This window comes from Hyaena hyaena, unplaced genomic scaffold, assembly GCF_003009895.1.
Source record: "Hyaena hyaena isolate Hyena2069 unplaced genomic scaffold, ASM300989v1 scaffold_772, whole genome shotgun sequence".
Taxonomy (NCBI): Eukaryota; Metazoa; Chordata; class Mammalia; order Carnivora; family Hyaenidae; genus Hyaena; species Hyaena hyaena.
In genome coordinates, this window is record NW_024081404.1 from 90,089 (window position 1) to 110,913 (window position 20,825).

At 40.2% G+C, this 20,825-nt stretch overlaps 1 protein-coding gene across 9 annotated transcripts in view; it reads left to right on the forward strand.

Moving 5' to 3' along the window:
- The first annotated feature begins 292 nt into the window (after positions 1-292).
- Positions 293-20,825, forward strand: part of RBFOX1 (RNA binding fox-1 homolog 1) — a 620,770-nt gene continuing 600,237 nt past the window's right edge. For all 9 annotated transcript variants that reach the window (XM_039218656.1, XM_039218661.1, XM_039218662.1 and 6 more), the window contains exon 1: positions 293-352. The gene's annotated coding sequence lies outside the window, so the exon portion shown is untranslated. The remainder of the gene's footprint in view (positions 353-20,825) is intronic.

A 20,825-nucleotide genomic window follows, 5' to 3' on the forward strand; every position in this document is an offset into this window, starting at 1 on the left:
TTTCTGAGCAATGGCCGGTGCCGGCCGCACCCAGGAACGTTCTCGGGACTGTGCTGTTGCCGATGGCTCGACACTGCCGCTGGGGGCCAGCCCGCCCCAGAAAAAGTTCACGCGATTGTGTGGCAGCGGCGTTTCAGGGATTAAGGAAAACCACAACACACGTCTGTCCCCAGGCTTCCCCGTAACGACCTTGTTCCGGCACCGGCGAATGTGGTTGTTCTCTGGGTTCCGCTGGGGCCTTTGCCCGTGGGGGGCCCTCCCGGCAGGGGAGCCGCCTCTCCCCGTGCGGCCCGAGCACCCCGGACGTCACTCAGCTCCTGGGGATTCGCCCTTCCCACCGGAGCATCGCCAGGTAAGGAGCTGCGGGGGTTCAGACTGGAGCCCCCCAGTTTATAGAGTCTTAGTGAAATTTAAACCCTCTCCTTCATCCTTTCTCCCTTTTTACTTCAGCCCCTGCGGCCGTGTCCACTTTTCCACTTTCTCCCCAGCTGCCTTGGAGGGGAGGGTGATTTTCCCGTACTGTCCCCGCGGCTCCGTCTTCTCTCCACGAGCAGAATCCGCCCCCCGTGCTCCGCGGCTTCTCTCCCGCGGTTCACCTCCCCGTGCCGCGCACCTGCTGAGTTCTGTGGTTCAGGTTGTGCAAACTGTTGCGTTGATCCTCAGATCGGTTTCCTACGTGTGCAGGATGGGTTAGTGTTGATCTGGCTGTATTTCATGGACACGACACACACAAAAATATGTGCTGTTTTGCCATCTTGGCTCTTCCCAGAGCTTTTTTTTAATTTTAATTTTTTTTTTAAATATTAGGTCTGCTAGCAGAGCATTACTTCTCCCTGACCCATGCTTTCTCATAATTCCCTGCTGAATTAGAGATAATATTCCTTAATAATCACAAGTTGTACATTGTTAAGCAGGTCTGTCCTGGAATTTTACCTGCCATTTTGTTGGTGGTGAGAGATTCCTTTCATGCTCTGTGAGGGAGCCTGGCTTGGATCCAGGTGAATTGAAAGTGCTTTTGATGTCCCCAGATGCAAGCATAGCTCCACACTAAACCTTCTCTAACGTCCGAAGACTATAAGTGCTACGGCAAAGAGTATGCCCTCTCTTTGTGGAAGGAGGCACGTGGCTGGTGTGAGACCTGCTTCAATTAGGAAGGTAGTGTGAGTCAGCAGAAATAACATGGAATGGCCAAAATCCAGTCCAGCAAAGAGAGCAGAAGTACATACTATGCACAGATTGTGCACCGTACTTGCTTTAAGGACGCCTGCCTTCTCCTCCTATCCTGATGACTGGGGTGACAGGGGGAGTGAGCCTGCTCTGGCAGCCTTTTGGTGTCTACCATATGTGACGACACAGGAGGGGAGCTATTTGAGAGCAGAGCTGCCTTCGACTCACCTGATCTCAGTACTTCTCTAGATTTAATGTGGATGTGAATCACCTGGGGTCTTGGAAAATGCAGGTTCTGATTCAGTTGGTCTGGGCTGGGGTCTGAGATACACATTTCTAATGAGGTTTCAGGTGGTGCCAGTGCTGCTGGGCCACGGACCTCACTTTGAGTATCAAGGTCCTACAGGACAATCAGGGAAAACTGTGCCAGACATTCTGCACTTGGCATTTCCCTCCTCGCCCACGATTGCCCATTCAACTGTGGAGCTGGCCCATTTATCCTAGTTAAAGGGTTCTACTGCTTCTTGTGATTATTCCTCATGATACTGATTACGTTATACACTTAAATTAAATAAAATGCACCCTATTGAATGCACGGCACACAAAAAGAATATTTATTTGAATATTAAGTACAGATAAGACTTCCCCTGGGATTATTTCACAGCGCATTTGCAGAATTTAATTGCAAGGTTTTCCCACTCAGGTTCTTTCAGAACGTTACTTGTGAAAATATTTTCTTTCTGAAGGTAAAGCTGTGCTCTGTTGGTTTATTATTATTATTATTTTAAATTTGAAGAGCTCTCTGAGCTCAGTCATTATTTCCAGTGTCTAATTAATACTGATGATGACAGAGCAAACAGCCAGATGACCTAGATTTTCCTTTTAAATTGCCTGCAATTTACATGAAGGCCTCCTCATTGTTTCAGAACTTTGGTGAACGTATTTCTTCCTGTAAAGATTCTTTAAGTGTAGGGGTTACAAGGGCTCATTTTTCATGATGCATATATCTTCTAGTGCTCCTTCCATTAAGCTTTCCAGGAAGTGTCTCCTTCCCTCCCCACCCCCCCTTCACACACACACACACACACACACACACACACACAGAGCAATGATAACAACCACCTCCCAGACAACCCTTTCAGACAACTGAACTGGAAAATTAGAAGATGAATACTTCTCAAGCTTCTTCAGCTACAAGATTGTTTCCATTGCTTAAATGATGACATTTTGTAAAGTCACAGAAATCAGGAATGGTAAAGACCTCTTACAGCTATGTAAAGATTTCTTTAGATGCAGATAACAGCAGAGCTTAGAAAACCAGCCTGGGGATGTTCACCTGGGCTGCCTTCGATTGGAAAGTCATTTATGTCCCTATTTCCTTGTCTGGAAAATTGGTCCAATGGGACTTAGTTCACTTTGCCTTTTTTTTTTTTTTTTTTTGCTGCTAGTACAGTGGTTGTTACATGATTTATTTCTGTTGACATACTCTGCGATCTGTGGATGTGAACTTTTAATGTCACAGCACAAAACTTCGGGAAGCATCAGCCACTTTTCAAATCCTTGGTGTTCTGTCGCTATTCTATTGTCCACCTAACATGTAAACACATAGCCAGGCAGACTCAGGACATTGCCAGCCTATAAAAAAGAATAAATAACAGCATCAGCAACCAATAGACTTTGGATTATGTTTATTTTTTTACAGTGAAAAGGCACTTATCTGGTGCTTTTGTGTGTCAGGCACCATCTGATTGCTTTGCAGATGGTAACTCATTTAAACCTTACTGTAACCCTGTCGAGGTGTATGGGCAGGTCCAGGTGAGAAATTTGTCCAAGGTCCCTGAAGTAATAAGTAGCTGGGTTGAGATCTGACTCTTGGAAATCTGGCTTTTAGAGTTCATCCTCTTAACTGCTGCATTTAAGATGCCTTTCAAATGTCTCTCAATTAACATGATCAGGATGACTGCCCAGATAAGGCCAGTGGCCTGTGTTTCTCTGCTGACTCTATTTAATTGGGATGCAGATTATAAAATTATCAACTTGTGATAAAAGTTATCATTAGAGCTTTGCAACATCTAACCAGAAAGAGAAAAAAAAATACAGTTGAAATATCTTAACTTGAAAATGTCTTGAGAACATACACCCATCCCATCCAGGCAGAGGTGCGTGACAGGTATGTAAGTCACCCACCTGGTGTTTCCCACTCTTTCTCACTTCTGGGAATGGGGGAGGGAATGACAGAAAATCTGTGTTAAGATCTCCTATTCCATAGTCAGAGTTCTCTGACTACAGGGTAATGGTGGTCCTAGGAGACTAGTCCAGAGAAGCATGCCAGGCCCTTTTAGTTCCTCAGGAAATTTTGATAAGTGTTGTTGGAATTTTCTTGGCCTGAGAAAGAGGTTGGGGAGGTCTTTTTCGGTGTGGGGGGGCAATTATAACCCTTGATTATAAAGGAAAGGAATGATGATTACTTCTGCATCTGAAACAAACAGAAATCATCTTCCTAATAACCACAATTGTTTTCTCCCTCCCTCCACTGCCTTGGTTCACAAAATACCTTATTAAATCTGGAGAATAAAAATGTGCCTGGGGTAATGGTTTATTATTAGAATAAATAATAGGCAATATGTTTCTCCCTACCTTGCAAGTTATCAGAGGCAAAGACGTTTCCCGGGTTCACTTGGAAAGATGTGTGCATGTGTCCGAGCAGCCCGGCTCCTTGTGGCCAGGGTCTGCCATGTCATGTCAAGGCCAGCATCAGGCCTGAGATTACCAACTCCAGGAGACTGCATCCTTGCAGGAAACAGATGGATGCAGGTAGCTGAAGGGAATCCTTGCCAGGTGTGGCTTGTGGCTGACACCCTCTAGCTTGGTGTTTGTTGAATATGGCTTCCTGGATGGCTTTGTCTCAGACCTGATGGCCTTGGGCTGTTGCTAATGGGGTATTTAACAAGTGGGTGCATGGTAGAGGAGGTGTGAAAAGTGTTTTTTCCTAAAGAAAACAGCTCTTTAAAATCTGTTATTTGAGGCTCACCCAAGTTCCGTGGGCATCCTGACCTCTGGCTTCCTTTTAATCAGATAACCAACACTTCAATCACCCCAGTGACCTCTATCTGGAGCAGTGACTCTCCATAGAAGCACCAAAATCATCAGATGATACAGTTTCCCAAGGAACAGCGGGAGAAGTATTCCCTAAACGTGTAGTGCCTGCATGAACCATACCAGAGGCCACTGAAGTGCTAGAAACATTCAGTATTTTGAGATTCCAGGACATGCCCAATAAATTATCCCACACGTCGTTAGCCATCAATTAAATATGTTAGAGCTTGCAGTCTTTGGATTCATCTGCTCGAGTTTATATATAACAGCAAACCCACTATTTTTTTTTTCCCAATTAGCACTTAGTCTTGCCAAGTTCATTTCTCCTGTCCCCTCCACCCCCGTCTGCCCTCCAAAGCTGGCATCTTTACAAGAAGACAAGATTTAAGGAACACATTCTAGTTCTCCCTAACGTTGAAATGAAATTGTTGGGGGAGATATGAGTGGATTCCCCAGGTTGTTCTCTCAAATGCATTTTCTTCATTTATTCAGCACAAGCCAGAATCGAGTTAATTAATCATGGCTGACTTGACTCATTGTTGTGACTTTTTGTTTTCATTTTTTTCCCAGTTGATTATTCCTCGCTTCCTTTCCTGAATCATAAGCAATTACTACTTTCACATACTCTTTCTTCTCCCTTATGCCAACCCCACCCCCCACCCCAACAAACAAACAAACCAGCTGTAACAAGTGATGGGATCTGTATTTTTGTATCTGGCATAAATGGTACTGTTTGCTTGAAATCAGAGGACACACTTCTTTGTAGAATACATTTGGAAAGAGCAATGGGCCTTAACACAACCAGAGTGATGGGCCACCTTATATTCAGGGATTTGAGGTTTTCCTAAACTTAGATCTCTAATAAACATTTCATCTACGAACTCAGAAGCAGAGTAGGCAGATCAGCCTTTTTATTTTATTGTATTTTTTATCTTTTCACTGAAGAGATTGCAAAGTAAGTTATATAATGTTTCCAATAAACTGGAGTTGAAATTTTTAAAATGTTTGTTGATTTTTAAGAGAGCGTGAGCAGGAGAGAGAGAGAGGGAGACCTAGAATCCAAAGCAGGCTCTAGGCTCTGAGCTGTCAGCACAGAGCCTGACGCGGGGCTCGAACTCACAACCCTTGAGATCATGATCTGAGCCAAAGTTGGATACATAATCAGCTGAGCCACCCAGGTGCTGCAGAGCTGAAATTTTCTTAAGATGGTCACCCTGGGTTTATCCTTTTGGTATCTTGGGAAGGTATTTATAGCTCTATAGCTACCATTAATTGAATACGTACTATGTGCCAAGCCAGGCCTGGACTTGATGCCCTACATACAATTTCTCATTTAATCATTATAATAAACGTATAGGTCAGCTTTTTAAGATTATTATTATGACTGCTGTTCATCTGAATGGAGAAAAACAGTGGGTACTCATTATCAGAAATAATAAAACCCAAGATTATAGGAAATGGCCTCTCTACTCCCTGTTTTCATTATTATTCTCATTCCCAGGACATCATTTTTATACTTTTGTTTGCAGTTTGGTGTTTATCATCCCAGACTTTTTCCATTTATCCACAAATGGATGTTTGTGTGTTTATATGGACAGCTTTTTCAACACAAATTGGATCGCAGTTTAAAAATTGGTTCAACTTGCTTTTTGTATTCATTCTGTCATGGACACTGTTTCATATCTGTGAATTTCTAGTGAATCCATAGTATTCAATAGTCTATCAAAGGTTGGCAAATTGTGGCCACAAGACAGATGCAGCCCACAGCATGTTTCTGAAAATAAAGTTTTATTGAAACCCTGATGAAACCATTTGTTGACACATTGTTTTTGTAGCTTTCTTAATACAAGGGCAGGACTATTGAGTAGTTCTAGAAGACTCTATAGTCCTCAAAGCCAAAAATATTTACTATTTATCTCTTTTCTTTTTTGATTTATTGTCAAGTTAGCTAACATACAGTATAACACACAGTATACATTCTTGGCTTCATGTATAGATTCCCATGATTCATCACTTACAACACCCAGTGCTCATCTCAACAGTGCCCATCACCTTCCTCCCCCACATGTCAACCCTCAGTTTGTTTTCTGTTTTAAAGGGTCTCTTATGGTTTGCCTCCCCCTGTTTGTAACTATTTGGCTCTTACAGAGAAAGTTTCCCCACTCTTGTTATAGATGCACCACAATTTACTTAACGATTTTAGTACTAAGGGACACTGATATTCTTCCACGTTGCAGGTTTGGCTTATGAGAAGTCATGCCCTTCCCTCCTCGTTTCTCCTTCCATACTGTTACAGAAGCTCCTAGTAAAGGAATCTTTGAGGAAAAGGAAATGCATTCTGTGCTGCAGTAGCCACCAACCGCAATAGGTGCATACCAAGTTATACACTCTAATCCATGGCGTCTATTCCCGGCCATCTCACAAGGATAACATCAAACCTTCAACAATTTCAAGGCAGCTCTCACATATATATTCATATATATCTATGTACACATATACACTTACATATATGTACATCTACACGTATATACGCTTTCTTTTATTAAGTAAAGGAATCAGAGACTCAAAAAGTGTCAGTTTTTTAGCCAAACTCACACAGCCTGTGAGAAGCAAAGCCAAGATTTAAACCCAAGTCATTTGGCCCAATGCTCCTGAAAACCTCTTGGCCTCCACACTATTTCTTACAGCAATGTCTAGTATTTGTTGAATGATTTAAATGTGCCAAGTGCTTCACTTAGCACTTTACCTGGATTATCTTATTTTGTGCTCACACAGAAATTAGACACTAGGTGGGCACCATGTTGTCCCTGTTATACAGATGGGAAAATTGAGAACAGAGAGATGCTATAATGTGGCTAATGTTGCATAGATAACACCATGACTGGATTCAGGCAGTCTGATTCCTGAGCCTCCAGTCTCCACTGGAGAAGAAACTCATCCTGCAAAATCATCTGATGAACTGTTAGAGAATTCTGATTTGATGGAAAACATCCCAGCTTAAACCCATTCAACCAAGAAGTAAAGTACAGATCTGTGCATTTATAGAGCCAGATAACACAGTCATTTCGTGTCTTGTTGAAGACCACCACAGGCTTGTAAACAGTATCATGTCAAGCAGAGCACCAGAAGAGTGCTTGCTAAGGACAAATGGGGTGCAGGGTGGGAGTGGGTTAAAAATGTGCATTTCCTTGGTTTGGCTTGGTTTCCTTGATACCGGGACCTGTGCACTACACTGATTCAGAGTAGGGTTTGAGTTAAACCATCTGGATGGCAGTTCCCTCTCTAATACTTCCTAGATTTGCAACTTCAGACAGTCACTCTACCTCTTTGTGCCTTAGTTTCCCCAATTGTAAAATGGAGCTAAGGATACTATCTACTCATGAAGTGGTGAGCATTAACCAAGTAAATAACTACAGTAAGAATACAATAAAATACAATACAAATACAATAAAAAGTTGTATTTACAGCACATTTTTGGCATGTCATAAACATCTGATAAATTTTATCCATGGTTAATGTAAAATTTATTTTACTAAAAATAAATCATTATTTTCCTGTCACAGTTAACATGGGCCACATATGAAGGTTTCGTGATACTAATGAACCTTCCTTATCCCCTCACCCCAATCCAGTGTTCTCTCTTGCTTGGTTCTGCCTTCACCTGTGCTGTTTGCAATATCATCTTCCCAACTCCTTGGGTAGGTCAGCCCACCCAACTCTTATTCATCCCATACGGGTCAGATCAAGCACTCTATCTCTGAAAACACCTGACTGACATCTCTCAACTGTTTTCCCCATACAGCAGCCTGGGTTGGTGCCTGTGGGATACTGTGTTGTCCCTCTCCCTCACACTGAGCTGGCACTATAAGCTTCATTTTATTCATCTCTTCCCTTATTTGGGATTTGTTTTTCGGGAAATGCACTGAGTACCATTTATATCCACATCCCCTCCCATTACACAGTGCTAGTCAGATAGTAGGAACTCATAATCACATATCAGATATATACAATAATTCTGAAATGTGTTACGGAAAAGGTGAAATGTAGCATTCACCTTTTGTACTTTGAAGCATGCCTTTATACGGAATGCCATCTTGTTTCAGAAGAATTTATAATCACTAAGAAAATGAAGACTTTGAGAAATGTGTGTAGGTACCAACTGATTTGATTTACTGATTTCCATGTTGCTCCACTTCTTTGGTGCTTTTCTTCTGAATAATTCACACTCACCCTGAAAACTGGAATTTCTAGCATCATATTAATTCATACAAGAGAGCTTGCACATCTGTTTATCCATTAATTTACTGTGTGTCTTTTGATTTCTTTTAACTATACTTTTCCTAATTTAAGTTAGTCTCTCATCAGTTTCCTCTTTTGCTTGACACTTCTGCCATGTTGAATTGTTTGCACTTCATAATCTCACCGGGACTTCCACACATTCTTTTCTCTCCTTGAAAGAATTTTTTTTCATTGTTTCTATGGATAAATTTTCAAAAAAAAAAACAAAAAAACAAAACCACCAAACAAAAACAATAACATTTTTTCAACTCTCTGAAACAAGCTTGTTTATTGACACATTTTATACTTCATTGTAGCTAATGTTCTCTCTATCATAATTTTCACTTTACTCATATTTTTCCCCACTTAGTGAGCTCCAGAAGTCTTTTTTTTTATTACCATTGCATTCTCAGTACCTAGAACAGTGTCTGATATTTAGAATGTGGATATATATGTATATATGAATGCATTTGTTGTTGAATACATGGAGGAATGGAAAGATGGACAAAACAAATGAAATTAATGGATTCCAAAGATTGTCTTGGTCCCTAGGAAAAGAAAGGCAAATAAGACTCAGTCCTTTCTCTTATAGATTCAGTCTTATGTGTGGGAGGGGAAATCAGACGAGTAATAGGGTCCCGATAAAGTGGGAAGAACTGATAAGAGAGAACTCAAAGTCGAGAGAAGATGAAAAAGGCTAAGTCTGAGAAAGATTCTTTGGCCTGGTTGGCTAGATGAAGATAGGAGATGGGAGAAGATGAATCCCTGCTATTAAACATCCTGTTCAACCAGGAGAGCAAAGGGTCTCATGCTGAAGTTTATTGCTTCAGTTTCTAACCTTTCATAAGTGCTTACTTGGCAGCCGTATCGAGAGAGGTATTTGATTCTCTGGAAGCATCTTAAAGGAGCAGCACAAGACCTCCCACATTCCCTTTTTTCATTTAGACTGTAAAATATATTGGTTCTGTGCATTACTGCCATGAGAGGAAAAAAAATATTGCATGTTAGTTTCCAAATGAAATGACATTTAGTAAAGTGTACATTTAAGATATTTTTCAAGGTTGGCTTTTAAAGAGTGCACTGGAAGGGTCTTTCTTCATAACAGATGATAAGAATTTACAGGTGCCTTTTATTCTCTAGCCCTCTCTCATAATGGTTATGGGGAAAAAATTTAAGAGCCTCATTAGGTCTAGCAATAACTAGTGAGGCTTCAGAGCACCATTACACCCTTCAAAGTGTTATGAGATGGGCACAGTTGTAACAGAGACACAGACCCGTAATGGGACTCTGCCATCTTGCCTAACTGGCCACTTACACTCTGTCACTTGGTGAAGAAGGGGCGGTGAGTAGCCACCTTATGCAGAAAATGTGGGTGTTCCAGGGTTGACTTCCAACCAGAGAGGTCATGGCAAATGTAGGCTGCAGCGGGAGAAGGTGGTGTGCTGGTGAGGACATCCAGCTCACAAAATATTTATGAGCTAGGACAGGAACATGGCCCAAAAAGCAGAAGCAGGGTATTGTTACTAGAATTTTGGCAAAACAATATGGGATGCCATACAGGAAAATTTTAAATGAAACAAAACAAAACAAAAACTTAAAAACCAAATATCACTATAGAAATTACTCACAATGTCCCTTTTTTTATTATATCCTAATATCATTTTCCTTAATCAGCTTCATTTAAAGGACAACATAGTTATTTTCATGGCTCCTTTAGAATTTTCCATTTGATATGCTCTGTAATAGGAACATATAATATGGTGTCAGTTTATATTATTTACATTAGTAGGCTCCTTGTTTCTTTTAATGTCATTGTGCTTCTTTGTGTCTAACAAACCCTTCTGAGTTTTGAAAACAGATGTTAAACATTCATCTTGGTATAAGATAAATCAATTTATTAAATTAAAATGAAAGCTATCACTATTACAATAACAATAAAAACATATTTCTGCAAGCCACTGATACTAAAATATTTTACGGTTATAAATGCCATGCATGACATAAAGGATACTTTGGAAAGCATAGCTAACCATTAAGAAAAAAGTATCATTAGTCTTTAATTGAATATCTCATTTAGTTTCAGATTTAGATATGTGATCTGTTTGAGCTAAGTTTTGTATAAATAATGTGAGTTTCAGGTTGAGGTGTTTTGTTTCTGTATACAGACATTCAGTTCATCTAGCATCATTTGTTTTGGGGTATATTGAGTATAGAAACTTAAAAAAAATTTTTTTTACATTTTTATTCTTTTTTGAGAGACAGAACATGAGCAGAGGAGAGGCAGAGAGAGGGAGACACAGAATCTGAAGCAGGCTCCAGGCTCTGAGCTGTCAGCACAGAGCTGAATGTGAGGCTTGAATTCACAAACCGTGAGTGCATGACCTGAGACAAAGTCATACACTTAACTGGCTGAACTACCCAGGCACCCCTCTTTTTAATTATTTTTACGTTCTTATTCATGGAATGTAGAAACTTTACTGACGTACGTGCCCCTTTACCCTTCTCTCATTATGTTGGGTTTATCTTACGGGCACTGGAAATCTTGTTAGACAATTTTTTAACTTTCTTGCTTCCAACCATTACATATCTTTGAAAGGACTCAAGAGGAGTAGACTAGTCTATTATATTTATATTTACCCATATACTTTACCATCCCTTTTGCTCTTCCTCTTCTCTGTGATGCTACAACTTTTTTTTCTTTTTCATTTTATTTTTTATTTTTTAAAATTTGCATCCAAGCTAGTTAGCATATAGTGCAACAGGATTTCAGGAGTGGATTCTTTAATGCCCCTTACCCTTTTAGCCCATCCCCCCCACGATCCCTCTAGTAACCCTATGTCTGTTCTCCATATTTAAGAGTTTCTTACATTTTTTCCCATTTCCTATTTTTATATTATTTTTGCTTCCTTTCCCTTATGTTCATTTGTTATGCGTCTTAAAATCCTCATATGAGTGAAGTTGTATGATATTTGTCTTTATCTGACTAATATTGCTTAGCATACATCAACATAGTTGTAAATGGCAAGATTTCATTCTTTTTGATTGCTGAGTAATACTCCATTACATGTATTACCACATCTTCTTTATCCATTCATCCATCAATGGACATTTGAGCTCTTTCCATACTTTGAGTATTGTTGACTGTGCTTCTATAAACATTAATGTGAATGTACCCCCTCTTAAAAATTTGTAAGTTTTTTTTTTAAATTTCTGAGAGAGAGAGAGAGAGAGACAGCGTGAGCAAGGAGGGTCAGAGAGAGAGGGAGACACAGAATCTGAAGACAGGCTCTGAGCTACCTGTCAGCACAGAGCCCGACGTGGGGCTTGAACCCACGAACTGTGAAATCATGACCTGAGCCGAAGTTGGACACTTAACCGACTGAGCCACCCAGGCGCCCCTGCATGTGCCCCTTTGAAACAGCATACCTCTGTCTATTGGATAAATACCTAGTAGCCCAATTGCTGGGTCATTGGGTAGTTCTATTTTTAATTTTTGGCAGAAACTCCATACTGTTTTCCAGAGTGGCTACACCCATTTGCATTCCCACCAGCAGTGGAAAAGAGATCCTCTTTCTCTGCATCCTCGCCAGATTCTGTTGTTGCCTGAGTTATTAATGTTAGCCATTCTGACAGGTGTGAGGTGGCATCTCCTTGTCGTTTGATTTGTATTTCCCTGATGATGAGTGACATTGAGCATTTTTTTAATGTGTCAGTTGGCCATGTGGATGTCTTCTTTGGAGACCTGTCTATTCATGTCTTTTGCCCATTTCTTCACTGGATTATTTGGGTTTTTTTGGGTGTTGAGTTTCACAAGTTCTTTATAGATTCTGGATACTGAGCCTTCATCTGATAGGTCATTCACAAATATCTTCTCCCATCTGTCAGTTGCCTTCTAGTTCTGCCGATTGTCTCCTTTGCTGTGATGAAACTATTTTGATGAGGTCCCAGTAGGGTTCATTTTTGCTTTTGTTTCTCTTCCCTCCAGAGACTTGTTGAGTAACAAGTTGCTGGGGCCAAGGTCAAAGAGGTTTTTACCTGCTTTCTCCTCGAGGATTTTGATGGCTTCCTAGCTTACATTCAGGTCTTTCATCCAGTTTGAGTTTAAATTTATCTTTGTGTCTGGTGTAAGAAAGTGGTCCAGGTACCTTTTTCTGCATGTCACTGTCCAGTTTTCCCAGCACCACTTGCTGAATAGACTGTCTTTATTCCCTTGGATACTCTTTCCTGCTTTGTCAAAGATGAGTTGGCCATACATTTGTGCGTCCATTGCTGGGCTCTCTATTCTGTTCCGTGGATCTGAGTGTCTGTTTTTGTGCCAGTCCCATACTGTCTTAGCCATCACGACTTTGTAATACAGCTTGAAGTCTGGGATTGTGATGCCTCCTGCTTTGGTTTTCTTTTTCAAGATTTCTTAGGCTATCCGGGGTCTTTTCTAGTTCCATACACATTTTAGGATTGTTTGTTCTAGCCCTGTGAGGAATGCTGGCATTATTTTCATAGGAATTGCATTGAATATGTAGATTCCTTTGGGTAGTGTTGACATTTTAACAATATTTGTTCTTCCTATCCAGGACCATGGAATATTTTTCCATCTCTCTCTCTCTCTCTCTCTCTCTCTGTGGTGTTTGTGTGTGTATCTTTTTCAATTTCTTTCATAACTTTCTGTAGTTTTTCAGTGTATAGATTTTTCACCTCTTTGGTTAGATTTATTACAAGGTATTATATGATTTTTGGTGCAATTGTAAATGGGATCAATTCCTTGATTTCTCATTTCTGTTGCTTCATTGTTGGTGTATAGGAATGCATCTGATTTCTGTGCATTGATTTTATATCCTGCCACTTTGCTAAATTCATGGATCAGTTCTAGTGTTGGGTTTTTTTTGTTTTTTTTCGTTTTTTTTTNTTTTTTTTTTTTTTTTTGTGGAATCTTTTGGGTTTTCCAGATAGAGTATCATGTCATCTGCAAAGAGTGAATCTTTGACCTCTTCCTGGCTGATTTGGATGCCTTTTATTTCTTTGTATTGTCTGATTGCTGAGGCTAAGACGTCCAATACTATGTTGAATAACAGTGGCGAGTGGACATCCCTTTCTTGTTCCTGGCCTTAGAGGAAAAGTTCTCAATGTTTCCCCATTGACGATCATATTAGCATTGAGTCTTTATATATGGCTCTTATGATTTCGAGGTATGATCCTTCCATCCCTACTGTCTTGAGGGTTTTTATCAAGAAAGGATGCTTTAATTTGTCAAATCGTTTCTCTGCATCTATTGAGAGGATCTTGTGGTTCTCGTCCTTTCTTTAATTGATGTGATGAATCACATTGATTGTTTTGCGGATGTTGAACCAGCCCTGCATCTCAGGTATAAACCCCACTTGGTCATGGTGAATAGGTGTGTGTGTGTGTGTGTGTGTGTGTGTGTGTGTGTTTAATGTATTGTTGGATCCAGTTGGCTGATATCTTATTGAGGATTTTTGCATCCATGGTTATCAGGGAAATTGGTCTATAGTTCTCCCCAGTGGGGTCTTTGTCTGGTTTTGGAATCAAGGTAATGGAGGCTTCATATAAAAAGTTAGGAAGTTTTCCTTCCATTTCTATTTTTCAATCAGCCTCAAGAGGATAGGTGTTAACTCTTCCTTAAATGTTTGGTAGAATTCCTCTGGAAAGCCATCTGGCCCTGGACTATTGTTTTTTTGGGCAGTTTTTGATGACAAATTCAGTTTCTTTACTGGATCCATTCAAATTTTCTATTTCTTCCTGTTTCAGTTTTGATAGTTTATATGTTTCTAGGAATTTGTCCATTTCTTTCAGATTGCCCATTTTATTGGCATATAATTGCTCATAATATTCTCTTATTTTTTTTGTTTCTGCTGTGGTGGCTGTGATCTCTCCTGTTTCATTCTTGCTTTTATTTATTTGAGTCCTTTCCTTTCTCTTTTTGAACCAAGTGGCTTGTGGTTTATCAGTTTTGTTAAGTCTTTCAAAGAACCAGCTTCTGGTTTCATTGATCTGTTCTACTGTTTTTTGTTTTGTTTTGCTCTTTTGTTTTGTTTTTGACAGCATTTATTTCTGCTCTAATATTTATTATTTCCTGTCTTCTGATGGATTTGGGTTTTATTTGCTGTTCTTTTTCCAGATCTTCAACTTGTAAAGTTAGGTTGTGTGTCTGAGATCTTTCTTTCTTCTTCAGGAAGGCCTGGACTGCTATATGATTACCTTTGTTGTGTCCCAGAGTTTTTGAGCTGTAGTTTATCATTTTCATTAGCTTCCATGTACTTGTAAATTTCCTCTTTAACTTCTTGGTTAGCCCATTCATTCCTTAATAGGATGTTCTTTAGTCTCCAAGTATCTGTTGCCTTTCCAAATTTGTTCTTGTGGCTGATTTGGAGTTTCATAGTGTTGTGGTCTGAAAATATACATGGTATGATCTCCATCTTTTTGTACTTGTCAAGGGCTAATTTGTGTTCCAGTATGTGATCTATTCTGGAGAATGCTCCATGTGCACTGGAGAGGAATGTATATTCTGCTGCTTTAGGATGAAATGTTCTGAATATGTCTGTTAAGTCCATCTGGTCCAGTGTGTCATTCGAAGCCATTGTTTCCTTGTTAATTTTCTGATTAGATGATCTGGCCATGTCGGAACTGGGGTGTTGAAGTCCCCTACTATTATGGTATTATTATCAATGAGTTTCTTTATGTTTGTGATTAATTGATGCATGTATTTGGGTGCTATCGCATTTGGAGCATAAATGTTTAAAATTGTTAGGTCCTCTTGGTGGATAGACCCCCCCCTTAATTATGATCTAATGCCCTTCTTCATCTCTTGTTACAGTCTTTATTTTAAAGTCTAGATTGTTTGATATAAGTATGGCTACTCCAGCTTTCTGTTGTCAGCCATTAGCATGATAGATGGTTCTCCATTCCCTTACTTTTCAATCTTTGGGTTTAAGTGGGTCTTTTGTAAACAGCATATAGATTGAGCATTTCTTATTGGAACATTTAGTCTTTTGATTGGAGCATTTAGTCCATTGATGTTTAGAGTGAGTACTGAAAGATATGAATTTATTGTCATTATGTTTCTTGTAGAGTTGGAGTGTCTGGTGGTATTCTCTTGTCCTTTCTAGTCTTTGTTGCTTTTGGTCTTTATGTATGTATGTATGTATTTTTAGTCTTTAATCCCCTCAGAGATTCCCCCTTAAAGTTTTTTGCAGGGCTAGTTTGGTGATCACGAACTCCTTTAATTTTTGTCTGGGAAACTTTATCTCTCCTTTTATTTTGACTGACAGCTGTGCAGCTCAGTTTTATCCTTTTTATTTTTTTCATCCTGACTAGGTTTTACTTGTTTTATCTCCACAGAAAGGGATTCTCATCTGCTTTTGACCCCAGCAAGTATTCTTATTATGATTCTAAAAACTGTTTCAGATATATGGCTTGTATTTGTGTTGGTTAAGTCCCTGGTAGTCATTTCTTCCTGCTCTTTCTTTTGGGGTGAATTCCTTTGTTTTGTCATTTTGAATGAACAAAAGGAATTAATGAGGTAAAAATTAAAATTAAAATATTTAAAACAACACATACACACAAATCAAATAAATGATGCTAGATCCTAGGTGTGATATGGTCTGGGTGTTGAAAGGAGCTTGATAGATTAGAGAAAAAGGAGGATAAAGGAAACAAATGGAAAGAAAAACATTTGAAAATTTCAAAAAATGAATAAAATGAAATAGAATGAAATGAAGTGATGGAAATAAAATAGAATTTGAAAAATTTACAAAACACTAAAACATAGTTAAAAATTAAAGAAAAATATTTTTAATAAAAATTCAAAATAAAACTAAATTTTTCTCTTTCTGTATTCAAGAAAAAGAAAATAAATAAAAAGAAAAAACTAGAATAGGTGGACCAGGGAACAGACTGAAATGCTATTGAAATTACATTGTTTTCTTCTAAAGGTCAACCTGCGAAGCCGTTAATAGTCTATAAACTAAGCAAGTGAAGAGACTTCTTGTTGTGGAAGAGAGAGTTCGGCCCAGTTGGGTGGGGCTTAGTGTAATGTCTCCACTGCCCACTAGATGGCGCTGCTTAGCTTACTGGGGTGGATGGTTGTGGCACTTGTGTGTTTGCACATGCGTGGGAGGGGTGAAAATGGCGGCACTCTGGTAACAGAGGTCTGTTCTCCCCAGTCAGCAACTGTTGCCATCCAGTTCCCGCTTTAACACTGTCCGCGACAAAGCCGGCCCAGGTGGCACCTCCCTCCCGAGTCTTATCTCAGGTGCAGCAGTTTCCTGACCCCTCACTTCTGAGGGACTGGGGCTCTGACCAGTTCTGCCCCGCTGCGGGAGGGTCTCACCGAGCAAAGGCTGCTTGTTGGCCACACCCAGGTACATTCATGGGACCACGCTGCAGCTGCTGCCCAGAGGCTGCGGCTGGGTGCCAGCCTGCCCCAGAAAAAGCCCGCGGGATTCTGTAGCAGCAGCCTTTCAGGGATTATGGAAAATCACAACACATGTCTGGTACCCGGCTTCCCCCTTAACGACCTTGGTCCAGCACCAGCGAATGTGGTTGTTCTCTGGGGTCTGCTGGGGCCTTTGCCTGTGGGGGGGCCCACCCTGCCTCTATCAAATGTGTTCTCACCAGGGGAACCGCCTTTCCCCATGTGCCCCGAGGACCCCTTGACTTCACTCTGCTCCTGGGGATTCGCCCTTGCCATCAGAGCACATCCAGGTGTCTAGCTGCGGAGTTTCACACTCTGTGATCCCCGTGTTTATAGAGTCTCAATGGAATTTAAACCCTCTTCTTTCCCCTTTCTCCCTTTTAGTTCAGTCCTTGTAGCTGTTTCCACTTTCCCACTTTCTCTCCAGCTGCTTTGGGGAGGGGGGGGTGGGTGTGCTCTCCTGCACCTCCCCGCCCCTGTCTCTGCCTTCTCTCCACAAGCGAAAACCGCCCCCTGTCCTCCGCAGCATCCCTCTCCCCCAGTTCACCTCTCCGCGGCGCCTGCCTGCTGAGTTCTGTCATTCAGGTTGTGCAGATTGTTGTGTGAATCCTCAGATCAGTTGTCTAGGTGTGCAGGATGGGTTAGTGTTGCTCTGGCTGTATTTCATGGACACAAGACACCAAAAAACTTCCATGCCGTTCAGCCCTCTTGGCTCCTCCACCCAAATTTTCTTCTGGTGTTAATTTCCCTCTGTCGGGATAACCTTCTATAAGTAGTTCTTTGAAAGTGGTCTGTTGCCAATGATTTTTTTAAATGTTTTTAATATCTCACCTTTATTTCAAAAGGATGTTTTCATTGGAATTACAATTCTGGATCGCCACTTCTTTTCTTCCAATACTTTTTTTTTTTTTAAATGTTTTATTTATTTCTAGGAGAGAGAGAGAGACAGAACAGGGGAGGGTCAGAGAGAGAGGGAGTCACAGACTGAAACAGGCTCCAGGCTCCGAGCTGGCAGTCAGCACAGAGCCCGACGCGGGGCTCGAACCCACGAACCGCGAGGTCATGACCCAAGCGAAAGTCGGACGCTTAACCGACTAAGCCACCCAGGCGCCTCTCTTCCAATACTTAAAGAAAATCATGGGCTGCCTTCTTCTGACCTTCCTAGTGTTTGTATGTTTGTTTAAATGAGAAATTCACATTTATTTGAATTGTTGTTCTCTTACAATTCATCTCTGGCTGTTTTCAAAGTGTGTTTTATTTTTGCTTTTGCTTTTTTACCCCACCCGGTGTTCCACAATTTGATTATATCTGTATTGTGAATTTCTTTGGGTTTACCTCTTTTGGGTTTGCTGAGCTTAAATTTATAGGCTTGTATTGTTTGCTACATGTGGGAAATTTTTAGCCATTATTTCTTCAAATAATCTTTCTGAAGTGAACTCTATAACTTTATTCTAGAATTCAAGTGATATCACCATTATATCTTTTGGTGTTATTCTATAGGTCCCTAAATTTATTTTTTTCTCTCTGTGGTTTAGATTGGAAAGTTCCTTATTTTATATGGACGCAAGTTCATGGAGTTTGTTCTGCTATATCTCTATTCTACATTTGAATTCAGTCGCTGAGTTTTTAATGTTTATTTATTTATTTTAATTTAGATTATGGTTTTTACAGTGTTACATTTTCTGTTTGGTTCTTCTTTGTATCTTCTATTTTTTTCCCAGCACTGTCTATTTTTTTTTTTTTTTCATTTGTTTAACTGTGTTTTCCCTTGTTGGAACATTTTTGTTTTTGAGGGGGTGTGGTGCAGGTGAGTGAGAGGCAGAGAGAGAGAGAGAAAGAGAGAGAGGAGCAGGACTCACCTGGGGTTCAGGCTCACCCAAAGAAGAGCTTGTGCTCATCCGACGTGGGACTTGAACTCACAAAGTGAGAGACCGTGACCTGAGTTGAAGTCCAATGCTTAATGACTGAGCCACCCAGGCACTCTTGTTGAAACATTTCTATAATGGCCACTTAAAATTTTTATTTGACTGTTTCAACATCTGTGTCATTTCAATGTCAGTATCTATGACTATCTTTTCTTATGTGAGTTTAGATTTTCTAGTTTCTTTGTAATTTTGGTTATATCCTGGGTGTGTTGAATATTAATGTTATAAGATGTTGAGTCTTAAGTCCTACGACAATTGTTGATATTCTTGTGTCAGCAGGTAATTGATCGATTCAGTTGGATTCAGGCTGAATGTTTTTACCTTCTTTCTGTGGAGTTTATTTCCAATATCAGTTCTGCTGTCAAAGCCTTTGCTGTAATAGTTGGATCATGTGTGCACAACCTGGTGGCAAGTCTGGGACCCGAGTAGTGGTCTGTCCTGTTCAGTTCTCAAAGTCTGTGGTATCTTTGTAGGTCCTATGTGTACACATGTTGCTCAGGCATGAGTGTGGAGGTCACGAAAGCACCACGTGGTGTCATTTTCCTAAACTCTTTCCTTCCTTCCAAACTCTTTCCAGGATCCTCAAAGTATTTTTTTTGTTTCCCAGGGCTCCCCTTTCTTGTCCTCCAGCCTGAAAGCTGATGCTTTTTCACCCTATTCCTGTACTCCTGTGACTCAGTGTGCCTTTGTGACCAAGTTGTAGAGGAAGGAGAGAAAAATCAGTGGGATTTTGCCCCACCTTCTGGGACCAGAGCATCTCAGATCCTAGAGAAGCTTGGCCTCCCCCAGATTGTTGGGCATCTCTCTCTATCTGTGTTTTGATGTTTCATTCTGGGTTTTCTGCTGCCTTGAATCCATGCCAGGGAATGCCAGTGAGGTGAAGGGAGCAGAATCCGTCCCCTTGTTTAGTGGCATTTGAATTTTCTCCTCTTGCCCACTCCCACTGCTCTTGTTTTCCTTTCAGAGACCTCAGATGTTTGCTGTCTGCATTCTACTAAAACTTGACATCTGCACTGAGTGGGCAGGATGGGGTGCATTGTGCTTATTCCTTCTTACCAGAGCCAGAACCTCATCACCAGCTTCATTTAGTTTATTGTAGGGAAAATACATATAAAATACAAGTTACCATTTTAGCCACTTTGAAGTGTACAACTGGGGGGCACTCAGTGCATCCACAATATTGTGCGACCATCACTGTCTAGTTTGAGAACTTTTTCTTCTCCCCAAGTGGTAACTACCCACCCATGAAGCCATCAGTCCTCAAGTACTCTTGCCTAAACCCCCCTGGCCACCACTAATCTGTTTTCTGTCTGTGGATTTGCTCTACTTCATTTTTTAACAGTTTATGGAGGTAAAATTTACATACCATAAAGTCACTTATTTTGAGTGTATAATCCATTGTGTGTGTGTGTTCTGTATATTTATAGAATTGTACCGATTTAAAAAATATTTGGGAATATTTGCTCCCAGTGTTTTCCTCTTTTATCTTTCTTCCTTCTTAAAGATCTATTTTACTGTAAGTTTTTAAAACAAAAGGGAAATTATAACATGTGTGTATCTTTGTAGCTTCTTTTCCTAAAAACTAAACAGTGCCTTTTAAGCATTTTTCACTTTTGTTTTTTCAAATGGTTCCAAACACTGCACAATGTGCCATCATGTGGATGTACTATAATTTATTTTTAATTTTCCCATTCTTGCACATTTTAATATTTACAGTTTTATTTTTTCACGAATAATGCTGTAGTTAATTAACATGTAAATAAACATCTGTGTATATCTCTCCTTATTGCCTTCAGTGCTATTCTCAGAGGCGATATTTCTGGGTTAAAGGACATAGCAAAACACCGATTTGAAGATTCTGGGTTCTGGCATGTCCCAAAATAAAGATTCTTGGTTTTGTTTTTGTTTTGGAGAAAGTAGAAAGAAACTCT